The sequence below is a fragment of the Mizuhopecten yessoensis genome, unplaced genomic scaffold, assembly GCF_002113885.1.
Source record: "Mizuhopecten yessoensis strain PY_sf001 unplaced genomic scaffold, ASM211388v2 scaffold6683, whole genome shotgun sequence".
Taxonomy (NCBI): domain Eukaryota; kingdom Metazoa; phylum Mollusca; class Bivalvia; order Pectinida; family Pectinidae; genus Mizuhopecten; species Mizuhopecten yessoensis.
The window spans coordinates 2,137,380-2,158,619 of NW_018406672.1; the positions used below are offsets into that span (position 1 = coordinate 2,137,380).

Sequence of the window (21,240 nt, forward strand, 5' to 3'; positions counted from 1 at the left end):
CATTCACAAAAGATTTTTTTAGTCCGTGTCACCCAGGTAGATCTGAGTGTAAACACAAATAATTGTACGATCCAAAGGATAAATTGAAAGTAAACACACAGGGCAAATCCCTGGGATAACAATAGCTCGGCGACAGCGGTGTAAGGAATCCTCCGATAGATGTGTGCCGTATAGTCGTGGAGAGTCACAATGTAAACACAACAGGATGGTACGTAATACCGTGTCGTAGTAGCGAGTGTATACACATACACGTTACTCTCACCTCTGTACGCTGTGATCCATTGTCTCACACCTCGCCAATTCTAAATAACAATAACGGGTGTATGTACATGAAAACTAACAACATTCCTTGTCCTCGTGTGAGTAATCCGTTTGCTTGTAGTGTCACCGATCACAACTGATCCCTGAGTTGCCTGGTGTGGTACTGGCTCTGTATAGCAGGCTAGGCGTCCGCCCCACTAACAGATGGTAACAGTGCCGGCCCATCTATTCCGATACCCAGCAATACATGCATCAGCGACTCCTGTTTTACAGTCCCGCTCGACCAAAAGAAGTAATTACAACATTGAACTGTGCTCGCAAAAAATTACAGTTGTCTATCACTAGGGTTTAACCACGCGATTTTCTTCCAAATGAATTAAGTGACTAGAGCCATTTAGCATCAGTCTACGGCCAGTTTCAGTTGACTCTGATAGCCCTGGCTAGAGATCTAGAGGACCATTCATTCTGTTGAATGCATACAATTTGATTATCGTTTCAGTTCTAACAATTAAAAACTACTTAGCCTAATCGTACATCGCCAGTTTAAATGATTTCATATTACTTCCCGAGCATTTAATGTTTTAACATTGCCGAAACAAGTTCACACGTTAGTGTTGCAAGACAATAGTACATTCGAAAACGGCACACTCCAACTGTTGAAATACTGCGCCATAATAATTGTGACAATCGTAAATCCAGTGGACGTAATATTTGTTGACAGGCCTGCGGAGCTATTTTCTACGCCTCGATTTCCTGTCAGTGAATGGTAGACAGATCAGATAAAAAAGGTACAGTTAAATGCATTAATACTCGAGCGTAGTTTTCTCCGTGGACATCCAATCAGGCGACAGCTAAAAGCACAGAATTCTTTGTTCTCCTCATCAATAATTAGTGTCAGTTTAAATGCCTGCCTAATTTCCTAGAGTGGATTGGACTCTCAATTCAGTCAGGTGTAAAGGGTCAAGCAGTCATTTTTCAAAATCTTCGCAATAGATTTACTTTCTCTTTTAACACAATGTGAAATCTGATCCTTTAATTCATTAACGTGACATTCCTATAAGGGGGGCACTCCTGTCTCGTCTGATACCAGCAAAAATAGAAACAGATTTTACATATACAATACATCTCCAGCACACACGCAGGCATACACGCATATAGGGAGATATTAGCTAGGTGGCATAGGACTAGTAGCAAGTGCCTGATAAGGCAGCTCCTGCAAATTCCTCAATATTGCATCGATTAATGCATTATTTAATGTTAATGTTAATTGTATAAACTGTATATCTTAGTACTGTAAATAAAGTGTTAAATAGAGGGTCTTATGCTACATAGATAGGGTGTTGTATCAAATATTGTATATTTATCATGTTTCATTGAAACGTGAACTTAAGTTTTAAGTTATCTATAAACAACTATCTTGAACTCAAAACAATGATAAACCTTTTAATTGTCACTATTTGCATAAATCACTGTTTCTTCAATTTCCCCACACTAAGTAAGTCATCGCACCTATCTCGTAACAATCAAAAACACAGTACATTTTTCTTAGGTAAACACAGAAAATGTTTGAAAGAGACCATTTTTTTTTTAATGATAGTAAAATCATCAGCAAGACATTGCTTGTCATTTTATAGACAGGTACAATTTATCGGAAGCAACCCTAGAACAAAGCTCTATCCTGGGCCAGCACTGCCTTAAAAGCTCAATTTTTGACAGAGATGTACCCCACAATAAATCCAGATATTATATGTATATAATCAGAAATACCTATGCCAAAATGATTAAATAACTGCCTATTCATTTATTAATGATCTTTTTTCGATCAACCTTCTACTTGTCTAACTACAAAATCGATAGCACCTTCCTGCCCAGCAGCCGTAACACAAAACCACCAGCAGGCTTTCATGTGCCTTTCACATCTCTTTATAGCAACTTTTCATCCATCTCCTTTAATACGTTTATTTTCGCTCAAATTTCACTTTTTTATCTGTGATTGTCGGTAACAAAAGCACAAAAGACACAATCTCCGGAATCATGTTTTTTACTGCTTTCATTGACATCCTCCAATGCACTCGCGGTACAGTTGGTCACACGTGTGGCAGGTCTCCTACAGTGGTACTTCCTGTCGGAGTGGAACAGGGACGGGTGGCTAGGTAACACGGTGTAGCTTAACTCATTAACCCCTGAACACACATTTGAACTCTTCAAGTTCAAAGGTTGGAATAGTTCATTATGAAATTTCAGGGGTGAATGAGTTGATTTAAGCTCAAGTCTTGTTCTATATAGATTTAATCCATGATACTTTCAAGATTATTTGAACTAAAAACCGAAATTTGGACATTGTAGCAATGAAAGCGTTTACCATTAAACAAATAATATGAAAATATAAATATTTTTTGCAGATATTAACCTTTGATATTTTTGTGTTGACATATGATTTTATGTTTGCCAGGCTTTATATAATTGGTCTCGGTAATGAATACAAAAGCCTCACAATGATGGCAATTGTATGCGAGGAAACTTTTTTTACCTCCTCAGAACCTAATGTATAATGCTACATTTAAACTCTTAGGGTTTGTTAACACGGACAGTTCTATAAATCTGTCATATTGATACATGTAACAGGTATACAGCCTACTGTGATAATGGGGAAGGCAGAATCAAAATTATATCAAGTCAACATAGATAATAATTTAATACGACAGAAAACCTTTCACCAACCCAAATTAGGAGATATGATGCATGAAGACTGCATTTCACTGACTATTTGCTTAAGCCGTTCCACATAGAGGCTTTTGAACTTAACTTTTCAATTGTGTAATATTTTCATCTATTGGAGCTTTTGTGTAGCTAAAATCCCATTAGAGAAAGCCTGTGTGCTTTGTGACAAAACCCAGTATGTGGACGAGTACGGGCGAGATTTAGGATGGAATCTACCAAATCTGTACAAAGCACATCAGACTTAATTCGCTTCCTATTAAACGGCACATGTTTCAATCATCAAATGCGGTGAAAATATAATATCAAATTTGATAATGTGCATATCGCGTAACAGCTGATCACTGATACTCTGCCAGTTGTCGGCCATCTTTGTTGAATCAAAACATTAAAAGCCACCCCATTCACCTGTGTTTTTTAGAAAAAGTGAAATTTGAGACCAATAACATTACGATATCGATAGGCTTTCCTGTGTGTCATTTTGTAACACGCTGGGTTCGATTGAAAATAACGAGCAATGATTCTGCCACGCCTCGGAGACATCTGCTTCGCCCTCCATACAACACAACCAATCGTATCCTAACCTACAGTTACAGGGACAATAATGCCATTGTTGCAGGGTAACTTTCATTGTTCGTAAAAGTGCACCACAAATCAACAAATGTTTCGTAGCGTCTGCAGTGGAATATCAATGAAACAATTCAAGATTCAAATTAACTATTGTGACTTCAATACCAGTAGCAATTAATTGCACAATTATAATCATAATTATGATGGACATTCTTGAATTTATCTACAGATCAGGGAAAACAATATTTATGAATATCTTGAAATTTACAACCAGAATAATTTTGCTGTAACCTTTCCTTGGATGTTTATATGATTCTGTATCATTTGTAATTGTTTCAAATTTTTATGGTGATGGGATCATTATGCGAGTCTTATCTGGCAGATATCCAGACTTACGTCAATCACTCCGTACCATCCATACACAAGTCGTTTGAATGACTGCATTTAAAATTATAAATCCGATAAATTTTATAGTAGAACCCAGATGTTAAATATTTTTACCAGCTGAATTTGAAGTTATTAGTTATCCTCTCCAGAAGAAAAAAAAAAAAATCAAAAAAATTAAAGTTCTGTGGATTCCTTAGCAACGTCTGATTGTAATTTTAATGACATGTTAAAATGAATTTGGATATTGTGACATTTTACTCATTCACCCCTAAAATTTCATTATGAACTAGTCCAACCTTTGAAATGGAAGAGTTCAAATGTGTCTTCAGGGGTGCATGAGTTAAGCCAACAATAAAATTCCAGGTTAATAAGTCACTTAATTATCAGTTGTTTATATTTTGCCGATGTTATATTTTGCCATTACATCATGAAGTGGCCATTGTATAATTATAACACTGTATACTGCGAATGACATCCGGAATATCTATTTTTGCATTAGATTATATAGAGTACATTGTAAATTTAAAAAATCCAACAAGCTACCAGGTCACTGGGGATCGACCCAGACTGTTTCACTACAAAAGAAATCGTAGCTAGGCATTCTTATATTACCTAAACTCATTCACCCCTGAAATTTCATCATGAACTATTCCAACCTTTGAATTGGAAGAGTTCAAATGTGTCTTCAGGGGTGAATGAATCAATGACCGATCGTAAGACTTAACTGACCCAGATCTAAGTTCAGTCAAAGGGATAAATATTATCAGGATTTAATTAATTTTGGCCTTGAGGATACTTCCATGAGTTGTCTGTAGAACCTTATGATGTGACTGCTAACTGAAACAGGCGACAGGTTCTACCTGTACCATCGATTAAGTAACCAAGACTGGTGAAACAAACGAAGGAGTTGTCATCAATGATTAATGTATCATTCGTTTAAACTGTTTTGATGTCACAATAAAATGACGTCTTTTAATTATTGTGATGTCATAATCAAAATGCATATCAAAAGCCTTAAAATTCCTTACATTAATCAATGTGCGAGATACAGTCCAGAAACCAATACTGTACAACATGAAAGGTTCGTTGTGTATAAACATTTGTAGAAAATACATACAACACATTTGAATGATATATATGTGTCTATTGTTTGTTAATATAGGATATCCACGAAAGTTTGTACCACGAAACGATCTAAATAGCTTCAAACCACGAAGGAAACTACCCACAAACATTTCGTGTTATACAGGATATAATCACTTGATATCAAGGCCAAAGGTCAAATAGATTCAGATTAAGATTCTCTATTACACTCTTGACACACTTGTGGATAATTATAGTAAATACGCATTAAAGTAACTCGCTGTAGAATAATAATGATAATTTATGCAATTTAAGAATAAACTGCAATTGTATGACAATGATCAGCGTGAAATACATAGGTTGACTAATTTTTTAAAAAAGTAGCTCACTCTGGATAATAAGGGTCGATTACAAATTTCAAACATATACCTCTCATTTTAGCTAAACTTGGATTTATATAAAAGTAATGTGCGATGTATTTATGCCTATAATTAGTTATCGTAGCATTATTACATTGAAATAGATAGTGGTATTCATCCCCAATACCATTATTACATAGCAAACAAGTACAATTATAGAGGTTGCAACGATTCCGTTTTGTATAGGACACAATTAACACTTGACCTTGATGTATATATGCATGCATACCAAATTGAACTTCCTTGTATGAATGGTCAAGGTCAACGGTTAAATACAGGTTGCTGTTACCCAATTTAATTACGTAAAATACCACTTCACCATGATGTAATTATATGCCTATTTCAATTAAGATTGCGTCCTTTACGAATTGATGCAAAAGTGTGACTCAGGAACTTTGTCTAGTGGATGGACGCATACACACACAGACGCACAGATACAGATACTATAGCATATCGCCCTGCACACCGGGTGGTACCCAGGTAAGGGATAAACAGGTGGTACCCAGGTAAGGGATAAACAGGTGGTACCCAGGTAAGGGATAAACAGGTGGTACCCAGGTAAGGGATAAACAGAACCAACCAAAGCTAAACTCAAGAAACAGTGTTGGCTCTACACCTTGAACCATGAATCAGATACTAACTATATACTTCTCACTTCATAAAGTGGCAATATAGTAAACCAAAGCTGAATTAACGGCAAAAGTAAAGAAGCCTCTGGATGCTCCTATTTAAGGTCCAGACCTATCACGGTGCAGTGTTCATCATTATAAAGTAATAACGAGGGGCAAGAAAGGTACAAATTGGGAGCAAATTGGTCTGGAGCAAATCGGTCTGGAGCAAATCGGTCTCGGTGTAACCTGATGATAAAATGTCAACATTTAAATGTCACTTTACAGGTAATTAAACCAGGACGTGGTCAGTAATTGTGTCGGTGACCCTGACAAACAAGCAGACAAATTTGGACAAATGTTACAAGTTGGGCAACAACAGAGCTGATCATGAGTGGGCTGTTAATCCCCGCGCCTCGCTTACACCCCACAAATGACATTTATCATGGTCAGTTTGTATTCAGGTACAACTGGACGGGTCAGTGTCCAGATGGTCACTAATTTGTATCACTTTGACCAGCGCTGGCCATTCCTCGGACACGCACCTCTGTGGTCAAACATGAGATGACCAATGGTCAAGAAGGATATGACCAATTATTGCAATAGCATCCCGCCAGGACATGTCATCAATTTAACTTGGCGTGACTGACCAGTTCATGCCCTTCAACCCTACATTCCTGCACAGTCTCTACCTGGTTGTGCTGGCGTTACCTAGCAACAGCCCAATGTCACATGACCCCACTTGGTGTTAAACAAGAGTAAAGGGTCTTCACTACTTGTTGGTGTCTCGGACTGTTATCTCTGTCCACATGACTGGAATAATTTGATCTTTAAAAGATTGATTAACAAATGATACAAACATGTCCTGACTAAATCCTGAATCACAAGATGCTCGTGAACCATTCTGATGGGACACCTTCGGGGCAGAAACTGAACCCTGACTGATGCTTTCGAGAGGAGTGATTTAGCTTGGCGCAGTGACCTTGACATCTCATCCCCGTGAAGGTCAGATTATGAAGACCAATTTCGAATCTATTTCCTGCTATGAAAATCGCTGTTAAAAGTGACATATATTTCTCAATATAACTTCAGGCCTTAATGAAAAATCTCCAAATTCTTGTTTGGTAGGTGAGTTATATGGTAATACTGTACAATTTGCAATAGGTTACCAAGGCAACATAATGAAATTTGAAGTAATAAATGATAATTCGTGTTACGTTGCGTTACGTACCCATGGCTGTTTCAGGTCTGTGACGTATCCTTAACTCACAATTGGCTTAGTATCCACATTTTTGAGTATGTGGTTTCCATGACAAACATACTGAATCTGTATCAGATTAAACCTAATTGTGTTTTTATTTTTCATTCCCCCCAAGATACACTTAGCAGACGGCATCAGACGAACCCAATTAGGGTCCCTAACGGAGCATTATGTATAATTTGGTGATGAAAAATGCGCCGTTCTCCACATAATTACTTCCCCTTTCCACATCTATCATACAGAATTGACTGCAATGGAAATTGTACAAAAACTAACCAATCAATAACAGTACGTCATTATAAGGAGTAGGTTATGATGGCAGATGTAAACCAACCTAGGAAAAATAACGTAAAAACAGAATTGTTGTATACATTAATTTTGCCATGATACACTTTACAATAATCGTACTGGAATATAGGATAAATACATATACCATATTTGACATAATAAAGACCTCTCCTCTAATAATTTACACTACCGTATTTGACGTAATAAGGGCACCTACTCCGATAATTTACGTTAACTAGAATAGAATGCTTGCATGAAGATTCAGATTTATTTCTGTTCATTTTTTTTAACCCTTTCACCCCTAGGTAACTCTACTAGACTCTACCGTGCATTTATGGGGATGAGTCCATTATGACCTACGGAGGTGAAAGGGTTATCCAGTTGATTTCTTTTCACAAATTTTCAGAATCCAAAAGACAATGTACCAGTTCATACGGGACACAAACAAAACTGTCATATACATATTTAAGCATTGAACTGCTTTCAGTTCCGGCATTCATAGGCAATATGAATGCCAATTGGAAATGAAACATGATGTTGCGATGATGTCAACCATTGGACCATACATGTACAACTGCTAGTTGAAATCTGTGTCATCTGAATGTAGCAGGGTTGTAAATAGTGTTCATGTTACACAAGGTAGATAGTATGTACTAATAGACGTTTTCTTAAGAAAAAGGGCCCCAATGCAGAGCTTTTGAAGTCTATAGAGGTCCGGAGTTCGACCCCTGATGTTTTTGTGTTTTCTTTTCTATTTCTACCTTTAAACATGCTTCGAACAACTATAATTCCGTAAAATACTTGGCAACATGAGATTTGTATGGAATATTTCTTTTGAAAAGCATGTAAACAANGGGGGGGGGGGGGGGGGGGGGGGGGGAGAGAGAGAAACAGTAGAAGAAGACATCCTCCAAAGGAGGATTGGTAATACTCTAAGGAAGCCAGCNGGGGGGGGGACCTAGAGGCCGATTCAAAGAGGAAGGGAACTGACATGGGGGCAGCTTGAACCGCTAGCCCAGGATCAAAATGCCTGGAGACAACTTGTTGGTGGTCTTTGTCCTGCCCAGTACCACAGGTGGAAGTAAGTAAGCAAGGGACAATGTTAATATAATAATTTAATGTACTGGTATCCTTTACCATTATGAAGAATGAATTGAAGTTGAAAGTGGGATAAAAACACCTTCATGTCTCTGCCACGATGGGAATACAGTCAAATACGATGATGTTGTTCACCAAAAAATATGTCTAAATAAAGGCGTTCACCTTTCATTTCCATACGCCAAATGTGCCCTTGTTACGTCAAATACAGTTTACAAATATATTTAGCTAAACATTAAACTTGCCCTATCTGAAGCTTTCAAAAACCATTTCATTCATAGCGCTGAAAACCAATTTGATTTGTGTGATATATATAACAAAAATCAAAAAAATCATGCGAACAAGTTTTTGGAGAATTTCTATCTGTTTTAGATGGATCAGTTTGATGGTAGTAAAAACCTGTTTTTATCGATCATTCTTCTTTTTCCAAAAAGGAAAATTGATGTATAATATAGCAGTTAAAACACAAGAGTTTGTTTGATGCTGAACAATGTGCTGATGTCCTGGTAAACATCAATATCACCAGTAGGGTGACATCAAAGTGGGCGACCTAGGGTTAATGTCCATAGGAAGTTAACAGAAACGGCGATAGGACCCTTCAAAATAAAAATTTACTTCTGATGTGCCATCGTCATCTAACCTCGTTTCATGATTTGGCAGAAATTAATAAACTTTTGTTGTCACATTTTACGAAACATTGTGCTTTTGATCCATTTGAAAAAAAAAAAAAGGATCTGAAAATAGAAAGGAAGTGGTTCCATAATTTAAACAACTTTGATCAATATACAACTTTGTTTCCCTTTACATTTTATTATGCTGTATAAAAAAACACATTTTTATCAAAAGTTCTTAGAATAAAATTGACGTTAATAGTTATTTAGGCCATATACAACAGTTATATACGACTGACAGTATTAAGGCAGAACCAATTCCCCTTCAGTAAGGTGTATATAGGGGATTTTCGAGAGAAAAAAAATCAGGCAAGTCCTGAACGTCTTTCCCATTATTAAGAGATATTGTGGGTTCTCTCTCAAAAAGTTGGTGAGTCCCACAGGAAAACATGAGTCCAGGACTCAAATATTTGAGTCCACAAAATCACTGATATGTATCCCTTGTACTCAAATTTTATTTATTGAAATTACTTATATATTTTTCAATACAATATTTACTCACATTAATTACATTTGCTCACATCATTTATGCGCACCCATCATTCACTCACATGACATGCTCACCCATCATTGACTCACATGACATGCTCATCCATCATTGACTCACATGACATGCTCATCCATCATTGACTCAAATGACATGCTCATCCATCATTGAATCAAAATGATGCTTACTCATCCATAAATATACACGTTTCTTTACTCACAATATTTATGCTCATGCACCCTTCATTTACTCACAATGATGCTACTCATACATCAAATATACATGTTTTCTTAGGTACTGTATTTTACCGGCAATAAGCCCCCCCTGAGAAAAAAGATGGGCCAAAAGGGGGGGAGGGGGGCTTAATTGTGAGCAACCCCCCTAATTTCAACATGGTCCGCCATCTTGGATTTTATCTCACCTCTACTGTTGAGTGTCCAGTAAATATTTCAACATAAAAAAGTTCATGTTGTACAAATAACCAGAAGACACAAATAAAAGTTCATGTTTATTAACCCTTAGGCTGCTACGCACGGCATATTTCAACATGTCAGAATCTCCTCAACGTGTCACAGCGACGCTATTGTGATTTCAGCGTGGGGTTTGTAAAAAGATAGGAGTCCAACAATTGGTTATATTCAAAACGTCCTTTTTTAAGGGGGGGGGGGGCTTAATGGTAGGCACCCATCCTGTTCCCAGGACATTTATCAAAGGGGGGAGGGGGCTTATTTGCGAGAGGGGGCTTATTGCCGGTAAAATACGATACATCTTTTATGCTGACTGGCAGCCCATACTGCAATTGCAGTTCATGCTGCAGATCCGTAAGGGGATCCATCATTAACTCATGGATGCTCGTACTGATATCATTTGCTCACAGAACAACTCACTCATTGACTCTTCTACTGCTGCTTTCTACTCAAAGATGTCTGACTCTCCGTAAGTTTGCTCATAACATCCTTTACTCAAAAAGACCCTTCTACTCAAACAGGCCTCATTCTTACTATCTTCCTTAACATATGTGCATGTATCAATTCTCTTTACTTATAATGTTTCAATTCCAGAATTATTTACTCACTCTATAATTTTAATCACACATTCTTTACTCGCAAATGTCCCACTCACAGATTTTGACTCATAATATATTACTCTGGGAATCTTTGCTCACATTCTGCCGATAGATTCTTTATGAAAATAGGTAGATTCTTACACAACCTGTAATGAAAGTCTGTGTCCTTCATCAAAATTCATTTTATTTTTCCGGATAATTCTATCATTTTTTTCCATCCAATATCAGATATGAAGACAAGAGTACAGCAGTACATTGTATGTCTATCAAAGTCAGCCTTACACCCAACGACTGTCTCTCAAAAACTCTAATCCTTCTATCAACAGGGTGTAATTTTAATCTAATAACACAACACAGTATCACGTTTCTGTATTGAAAACCTCTTCTGAAATCACTTGACCATGAAATGGACATGTACCTAATGACACCGACAGCTGCGGTAAGGATGACTGAAGCCGACGATGACTGGACATTAGGACACCAGATTGTCACTGTATAGACTGGACAATACGGTTTATAAAAGGCAATGAAACGATTGAACCACGGATGTACCTGAAGGTGATCTAAAACTGGACAGTATGCTACATATGTACTGTAAGCCAATGGTCAACTTAATGGTCAAGCCAACAATCCCGAGGGTCACCTCCCAGGCTCAAGAAGCATACAGGATGTTGTGAAAGGACCGACACTCAGACCATAGAAAGACGTAGAATACACACATTGAACCCTCGACTATGGCGGCGTGGTCAGTCAGCACTTTTCTCTGTTGTTAGTTCTTACACAAACAATTTAACATGTCAATTGGTTAGTTGTTTGGGTGGAGAGAATACTTACAATTGTACCTGTTAGTACAATAGGTTTGTTCTCTGGGGCTATGCCGGTATTGACATTTGGTATCGGTACAATATTAGAATTAAGCCTTCATGCTGTACTTACACCGCACATTCTGAGTAGCTGAACAGTTTCTAATATAATGCAGGGGCCTGAAACAAAATATCAATATTTATAATTATCAATTAGAGTATAAATATTAGATTGTTTTCTTTACCAGCCATGTTCATCAATATTTACAACTGATAATGCATACATGCCGAGTCTCCCTATTTTCCTATAGTTTGGGTTTTGCTCACACATATTTACATGGACTTTTATACTATTACTTTGTCAAAAAGTTCATGTACTGATCCTTGTTAAATTCTGCCTTGTAGTCTTTCCCCCATGCGATATTTGAAAGTTTGACACAACATATGTTAATGGATTTTTTTTCTGTAGCATATATACACGAGTCATAATCCTAGGGCTGTCTTCAGTGATGAGTAGAACTGATAATGTCAAGGTCGCTGTTGTACTGGTGTCAAGGTCAGACACTGTGGTTCATGTTCCAATGTCATTTTTGTGTCAAGGTCACTGTTGTAAAAATTGGAAATTTCACTTGTATATAAGGGTCACTGTTATACAAGTATTAGTATCAATGTTGTATATATAAGTGCAAAGATCAATGTTGTTCAAGTGTCAAGGTCAATGGTATACAAGTGTCAAAGATCAATGGTATACAAATGTCAATATAAATGGTATACAAGTGTCAAGGCCAATGTTATACAAGTGTCAAAGATCAATGTTGTACAAATGTCAAGGTCATGGTGAACAAGTGTCAAGGTCAATTGTGAACAAGTGTCAAGGTCAATGGCGTACAAGTGTCAAAGTCAATGGTGAAAAAGTGTCAAGGTCAATGGCGTACAAGTGTCAAGGTCAAGTGTGAACAAATGTCAAGGTCAATGGTGAACAAGTGTCAAGGTCAAGTGTGAACAAATGTCAAGGTCAATGGCGTACAAGTGTCAAAGTCAATGGTGAAAAAGTGTCAAGGTCAATGGCGTACAAGTGTCAAGGTCGATGATGTACAAGTATCAAAGATAAATGGTGTACAACTGCAATGTCAATGTTGACACCTTAAAATGTCACTGCAATATTATTGCCAAGGTCACTTTTGTACAAAGGTTAATGTCGTACAATTTTTGAGGTCACTGATGTAAATGTGTCAAGGTCACTATAATTTCACAAGTGTCAATATAACTGCATGTTACATAAGTGTCAATGTCACAAGAGTACAGTTTCAAGGTTACATTTGACAAGGTCAAGGGCACTGTTAGTGTCAAGATTGGTGTTGTAATTCAAAAGTGCTAATGTTATAGCTGTAGAAATATAGAACTACTGTCTTATTTACCAAGGAAACAGCAATTACTCTGAAAGGGTCCCATTTGATCTAAAGTGTATCTTTTAATACAAAGCTCCATAACAGGAGTACAGTAGGCCTCACATAGACCGGCCTGTACTTCAGCGATTTTCTCAGAGACAAGCTACCAATGAATTAATCATTACCTTCCAATGTTTTACCGTGTTTTTCGTGATATTCTCTGACGTCATGGAACAAAACCATAATAGGCAGCAGCCACGCTTTTGAGGCTCGCACTTGAACAAGTGGCTTTGATCAGGGAAATTTTAATATTTTATTACAATAATAAATCATTTGGCTTCAGTATTATACATGGCTTTGTTACAGAGTTCTTCCCTGACAAAACAGTGCCAGCGAGTGTGTACCATAAACAGCCAACTTCTAGGAAGCTCCTGTTCTGGTCATAACTTCCAATTAACTCTTCAAATGAACTTTTAATGCAGATACGATTTGACATTTAATTGGTGTTTAATGCCTTTATATAGGCATATTTATAATCAATTCATATTTTTATATTTTTCCAATGAATTTCCTAGCAAGCAACTTTATATAATAATTATCAGGCCATATATAGTTTTGATAAATAATAATGCTTGTACCCAAAAGGGATAGCAAATTGAAAATGTGCTGAATATCAAGGTTGAACAGAACTCCAAGCAAACAACTAGATATTCTATACTTATTGCTTACCAAATAGTCTGTCCACCTGATGTCTCACCTGTAGTCTGTCCACCTGATGTCTCACCTGTCAGGACAGACATAACGAGCAAATAGGTAAAGACAGACATGCGCGCAAGCCACAACTATTGTCTGATCTGTCTCTCTGTCTGATAGCTTACCTGTATGGGCAGGTAATAACAAGCAAATAGGTAAAGACAGACATGCGTGCAAGCCACAACTATTGTCTGATCTGTCTCTCTGTCTGTTAGCTTACCTGTATGGGCAGGTAATAACAAACAAATAGGTAAAGACAGACATGAGCGCAAGCCCCATAGCTATTGTCTGATCTGTCTCTCTGTCCGTTTGTTCACCTGTATGGGCAGGTAATAATGAGCAAATATAGGTAAAGACAGATACACCCGCAAGCTCAACATTTATTGTCTGATCTGTCTCTCTGTCTGTTAGCTAACCTGTATGGGCAGGTAATAACTCGAGAAAAAAAGGCAAGAAAGAGATTTCCAACATCTGTTGTCAAATCATATTTGAGATGAAAATCTGACAGAAACCAGACCCATTATACCTGGTGTTACCTGGATTATACCAGGTGATGGGTACAGCCCCGGGGAGATACCGTCGATGATGGACAGGTTATCTTTTCAAGCATCACTTTGTCGGTGCCATCACATTTCATGCTTTATTTCACACTTATTTCTGCTGTGTAAACACATACACTGATAATTCCCTTTAAAATGAAACCAATATGGAGTCTGTAAACTGATAAGGGGAATTAACTCCTCCTTGTTCTTCTCAAAATCAATATAAAGTCAAGCTATATACCTGGACATCAAAGATCAATTTGTAATCAAGGTTTCCACTCTGTTAAAAACATTTAACACTTTAAACTGGATCTGCAAATTACAGCTAGAAAAATATACCCATTTTAATCACACTATAACAGTAAACTATTTTAAAAAATAGATTTATTTTTTTCGGTTTAATTTTTGAAAAGTTATTTTTTTCTTTTAAATTTTGATGAATGGCTGAAAAAACTGGTACATGTAAATAAATATTCTTGCTAAAATATTTTCTGTTTTAAAGTACAAAATATGTGCATTTACATAATTTTTTTCTACCGATTCTTAAACTTACAAAAAAAATCTCAGAAAAAAACACATTCCAGTTAATCTGCCATTTATGTTTGATATTTTGATCTTAAAATTTTTTTAAATTTTCCTAAAACTCTGAAGAAAGATGTAAAAGAATAATATGTCGGAATTAAACGAATTCATTTTTATTGAAAACAGTATGTATAAGGTTTTTATCCCTCATAGTGTTAATAAGGAGCAATGATGGACATCACAGCATGGCATCAAGGTCACTTTAAGGTCAACTGTCACCGGCACTGGACAACTGACCAATGCCAGGAGGCAATAGGACCAGATGATTTAATTAACGTGTTTACCTGTCTACAAATGACATAGGTATTCCATCACCTGTGGTCAACCAGGCCTGTATCAAAGAAACCTGAAAACATCAAACAATTTACCTGTATATACCTAGGTGTAACGAGACATCATTGACCTATTAAATCTACCAATGATAAACTGTGTATGTATGCTAGGTATTGAGTCATACCTGTGTGTAATACATCTCTTGTTACCTGAAGAGGGCCAGGTAAATAACAAAACAAATACACATTTGAATCATTCTTCCTCTATACCTACATATAGTATATGGCAGAGAATGGAAAACATCCAAATTTAACCCATTTCCCCACTGTAGACAATAATGGACTCATCCAGATCAATGCATGGAAGAGTTTACTAAAGTTACATAGGGGTGGGTGAAAGGGTTAATGAATATCTCTATATATATACTGTAAAAGTACATATTTTAGTGGTAATAAAATTTTACCGCTCACATTTGAAGTATTGTGCTAAATTATGATATAATTTTCTATAACATACATTCTGGGTGCACAAAGTCATTAATGTTCTAACCTATTAAATTTAATCATGCGCTAAAATTTCAGTAAGCTAAATAAGTAAGCATGTTGACTGTATACATAGTTATATATTCCATATGTATACCAATGAGATAATCTTGTAAAACTACATTGTATGTAGCAGATGTATATTATTAACTCATTCACCCCTGAAATTTCATGAGGACCTATTCCAACCTTTGAATTGGAAGAGTTCAATTGTGTCTTCAGGGCGGAATAAGTGAAACTATACCCGATATTGCCTCTCTTGTTACAATTTTACAATTATTGTTCCTTTTTGTTTGCAGATTTGCATTTTGAGGAAATTGTACAAACTCAAAATGACAATCAGATTAGTCATGACATATTTAACACAATGCGAGTAGAAAAAAAAAGTATTACGATAAAACCATTGTTTAATTTTTCATCTAAAATAAATTATTATGCAATGTTTGCCTTAATTTAAATTTAATTTAGCTCTTCTGGCATGATCTACTTAAGATTTGTAAACAGAATTTATTTGTCTAAGTTATTAATTAACTATCCTAGGAGACAGTCTGTATGATCCTCCCAATGTCGTGTAACAGACTTCCCCAATTTGCCGTGATAACAACCGCCGATTTCATCTTGTCCACAGCGACACAGACAATTAAAGTCATCGTGCCGACGACGATTTCGCCCGTTTTCAACTACGATAACAAAATTTTGAAAGTAATTTTTACAGTTTGACAGTTTCGTCATAGCTGAACACATTCTTCATTTACTTCAAAGTGCCAAGGCTTTGGTTACATCTAATCGAATTTCACAATATTTGTTTTCTGGTCTAATTTCATTGACGTAGCGTAGCGGCCGAGCTGAAGGGAAAGAATCCTGGTGAAATCGGAGTGGAGTGTTGTCGTCGTTCCCTCGTGGTAGCCAACGTAATTATGTCATGCCACGACAAATACATGTAATGATCTAACCAACTAACTACGTAACCTGGAGCACATGGCTGCAGACCAACAATAGCCCCACCATACCGAACCCCACATCTCGGGGACGGCGTGACCAAACAAAATTGTTGTAAATGTCACTCAAACGGGACTGACAAACAAGGCCTAGCATGATATAGCCATTTCTATGTAATGAAATTCTCCACTTTAATTTGAAAATAAAAATGTCGGTTTCCCATGATCGGACTCTGTAACGGAAAGAAAAATTGTCATCAAATTCGATTATGCTTGATATTCTGGGTATCGTTTACCAGCCAATCAGACGCAGCATTGTGGCAATAACAGTCGGTGTGAACGGAACATTAAAACAAGATAGATGTAGTTTATCTTCATGAACATCACAAGTTACTACAGATAAAACCTAGCAGGTATACAGAAATAAATATCAAAAGTTCAAGATAATCCCTAAAATCTATGCTTTAAAAAGATAATTGTTTTCGTATTAACATTTTGAAAAGTTATTAATACCTAACTCAGGCCCCCTTGCAGCGATTGCTATGTTCATAAAACATAATTAAACTACAATATCAAAACTTCACAGCACAATATTTGTCATCGATTCAGATTTCCCATTAAATGCATGTTTAACAACTGTAAGGACTAAAACTTTAGACCCAGCAGTTTGTCACTGTTTTAGCTAGAGCTACTTATATATTTGATTGTCATCTCTTTTGACAGAATAATTGTTATCAAATAAATTATTAAAGGCAGTGCATAAACATTTAAGATATTTCTGCAATTTTTAATTCAAAGTAAAAAGTGTGACTTATTCATAAAATTGTCATTATTCAATCTCCATCAAATTACAGTGAATTATAACCTCCAAAGTCTGGAAATTTTGCTTTCCAAATTTTAAAGTCAATGAAATAATGTCCTAATAAATACAAATCATTAATGCACAATTTAACCTTGATACGTGTACATACACAATCCAGAACTTCAATAACTCATAACCTGTATAATTCACAAACTGTGTAACTTATAACTTCAAGGATTAAGAACTTGTATAATTTAGAACCTGTTTATTCCAGAACCTGCATATTCCAAATTGTTTAATCCAGAACTTCTGTCATTAAGAACCTGTTTATTCAAGAACCTATATATATTCATCCACAAACAGTAACTTAATTCTAACTCCAATCATTAAGAACTGCAATGATTAAGAACCTGTTTATTCCAGAACCTGCATATTCCAAACTGTTTAATCCAGAACTTCTATCATTAAGAACCTGTATAATTCAGAACATGTATCACTGACCATCAGTGAAGTACCACTGTATGTAGATACCTTGCTATATGGAACCGGTGTTATTTGTAGTTTCTGACAGAAATATATTGGTCCTGGTGGTACATTCTTTAGAGAAGTATCGATCACACGATCATCAATAAAGAGAAATCAATTCTTTTAAAGTTCCAGATATGGAATATTTGAGATAGTGACAGCCTAAATTCTCAATATTTCTGTAAGCTCATGACATCCACCAGTATACATGTATTTGGAAGAGTGGAAGTAATGAAATAATGGAAGAGTGGATCGAAGTAATGAAATAATCAGTACTGTACTTGTACAGGTGTGAACATGACATAATTAATTCCCTTTCCTTTGTAAAACATTTAAGATTTTTTACCTGTATGCTTTTTTAATTCCTCTGTGTGGATGACAACTGGACTCTCCATCACATCCAGTGAATCCAATCTGATACTTATAATTAACTTGTCCACCCCTGAAATTTAATAATGTACTATTCCGACCCTTGAATTGGAAGAGTTCAAATGTGTATTCAGGGGTGAATGAGTTAACAAACACAACTGTCAAACCTCCTATTGTACATATATTTAGGACCTACCTGTAAATATAGAACTAACCTTCCAATCACCACACAATCTGAGTACCGGAGGATGCACCTATGTACTTCTACATGCTGTTCACCTGTATGACAGTGTACACTGATGACCTGGTGTGACCTCTGACCTGGTCAACTGATGACCACAGGGGGTCAGTCTTGTGTATCGGACAGTGATTTGTGTCTGACCAGCAATTCATCAGTGCCACATTATAAACATCCCTCCCATCCTTATCTTTATAACTTCCTGGCTGTGGTCAGTCATTCAGTCTCTGGTCAGGGAGGGGAATTGTCTGGCTTTAAACATCAATATATAGGTAAACAACATGTGTCTGATATTCCTGGAGTGGCCATCTACATTGTTTACCTTCCTAACTTCAATAACCCTCAACCTGTACAAACTGCAGCTTGTGTCAATATATATATATCTTCCAATATATAACATACCCAACATGATATTTCAATTCCTACTACACACCTGTACAGTCTCATAAGCCAGGGGTTTCCATCTTTACCTGTACTCAGCATACCTGTGCTAATTAACTATGTATAGCCAACATATTCCTATCCCTTCTATTCCAGCTTATGTATAACCACTTTCTGGTAAAACAAATGTCCTACTTCAGAATTGATACCAATACCTCACCCTAGAGCTGTCCTTGTTAAGGGGGTACCTGTCTATTTCTCACCTTGCTAAGGGTACATTATACACCTCATGTACATGCTGCCGAGTACACAGGTAAAACTGAGTTACCTCACAGAGTTGGAACCAGCACCCACTCCCTCCCTTCAACCGTTACACATTTAACCCATTCACCCCTAAAGTTTGAACATTACCATACATTACACGTTTTTTTAATATCCATCTTTAAAGTGCAGGAAAATGCAGTCACATATGATTTTGTTACTAATCACCAATCAACATTTACTACAGGTAATAATTCAGCAGGCTATACAGGTAAAACGTTTCAGGATTTTTACAGGTAATATCTACCTGGCTGTATATATAATATATAGTTTTCAAGTTTCAAAAATTTTCATTATTTGGGTAATTTTTCCAAATGAAATACAGCATATATGTTAAATGTATAAATAATTGAAGGACCCATAATACAACGTAATGACCACAATTTAATGACAGAGGATAATTCTGTGCAACATATTTCAACAATATTACTACTCCACTACTTAACAGGTAAATTTAAACCATGCAGGTACTTATAAATTCATAAATTGCTGCCATTTTCACTACAACCATACGGCCCACAGAAAAGTCAGTGTACAGTAAAATCAATGTTTCGAGTATATCAACATCCATACATCATATTAATACAGCATTCACAAACATGGGAGAGATAACTCTAAATATTTATGATCATGACAACCAAAGGTTTATATGGAACAGTGAGAGTATAAATACATGCAGACACAACTTTACAGGGCGATATCAAAAACACATCAATTCTAAAATAATGGTAACTCATATGTTTAACGCTGACAAGATACAATCTAAACAGAAACACTAAATTAAACTGCGATGATAATTGATATTAATTACATGAAAAAGCAATAAAACCATAATTTTCTACAGCTTTCCTGAGCTTTATTAAACCTATAAATGGGATGTTTTACAAAATGTTTGTTATATTTCCAATTTTCATAAATATTTAAAATTGTAGGACTGGCAACATTTATGTATACCCAGAACAGGTGCAGTACAACCCTATGATGAAGCACTGCATGACCTAGAGATGAAACCGTTAGCAATGGACGTCAGTTGTCAATTTCATGTATCCATTTCATGTATCCGTATCCATTTCATGTATCCATTTCATTGTGGGAATAAGTATCATTTGTTCAGAAATAGATTCATCTTAGCATCTATTGATGAATATATATTGATAGTGACCTCTGGTGACCTTTTCAGCATCAGGGATCATTTCAGAAACATCTCAAAAATAGATATATAGTTGAAGGGAAGAAATTTAAGGAATATATTTACTCAAATTTTAAATACAAATGTGTATTATTATGTTTAGAAATCACAACATCAATTAAATAATAGTAGCAATATCAAACCTATGAATGGAATGTTTAAATTGAAGAAGTTTCTAGTTAAAATGTTTTCCAAATTAAGAATTTTTCGGGAGACTAATTAAGGGCCGGACTTCATTAGTCACAAGGACACAATGTTAATTAAGTCATATAGTCTTAATAATTTCATTATCAACAGTGAACACCCATCTGGACCTTTTTTTTAGATCGGTAATTTTTTTTTCAAAATTATACCTTCCACACCATGACTGTAATCTGTCCAGATTGATCTACAAGTTTCTGTTTCATGAGGACAGTCCATGTTTAAAGCCACCAGGTATCTGAAAGACAGATTTTTTGTCTCATTCCTGTGCGAACATGACAGAACTGTCCAGGGTAAAATACAGGTGTAAGGAATTTCTGTCTTACACGCCATTTTAAGTGTGTGACGACACAATGGGATATAACAATGTGGCGTCACAGAAACGGGAACATTTCAACAATAGCGACACACTTTGTGGCTTTTGAGCTAATTCTTGTGATAGAATTTGTTCATGCCTAGTATTGTAGGATAGGGAA

General features: G+C 36.2%; 1 protein-coding gene across 9 annotated transcripts in view; it reads right to left on the reverse strand.

Annotated features, from left to right (window-relative positions):
- LOC110452441 (teneurin-m-like) overlaps nucleotides 1-445 on the reverse strand; it is a 202,283-nt gene extending 201,838 nt beyond the window's left edge. For all 9 annotated transcript variants that reach the window (XM_021500988.1, XM_021500987.1, XM_021500984.1 and 6 more), the window contains exon 1: nucleotides 1-445. The gene's annotated coding sequence lies outside the window, so the exon portion shown is untranslated.
- Between the last annotated feature and the right edge of the window lie 20,795 nt (nucleotides 446-21,240).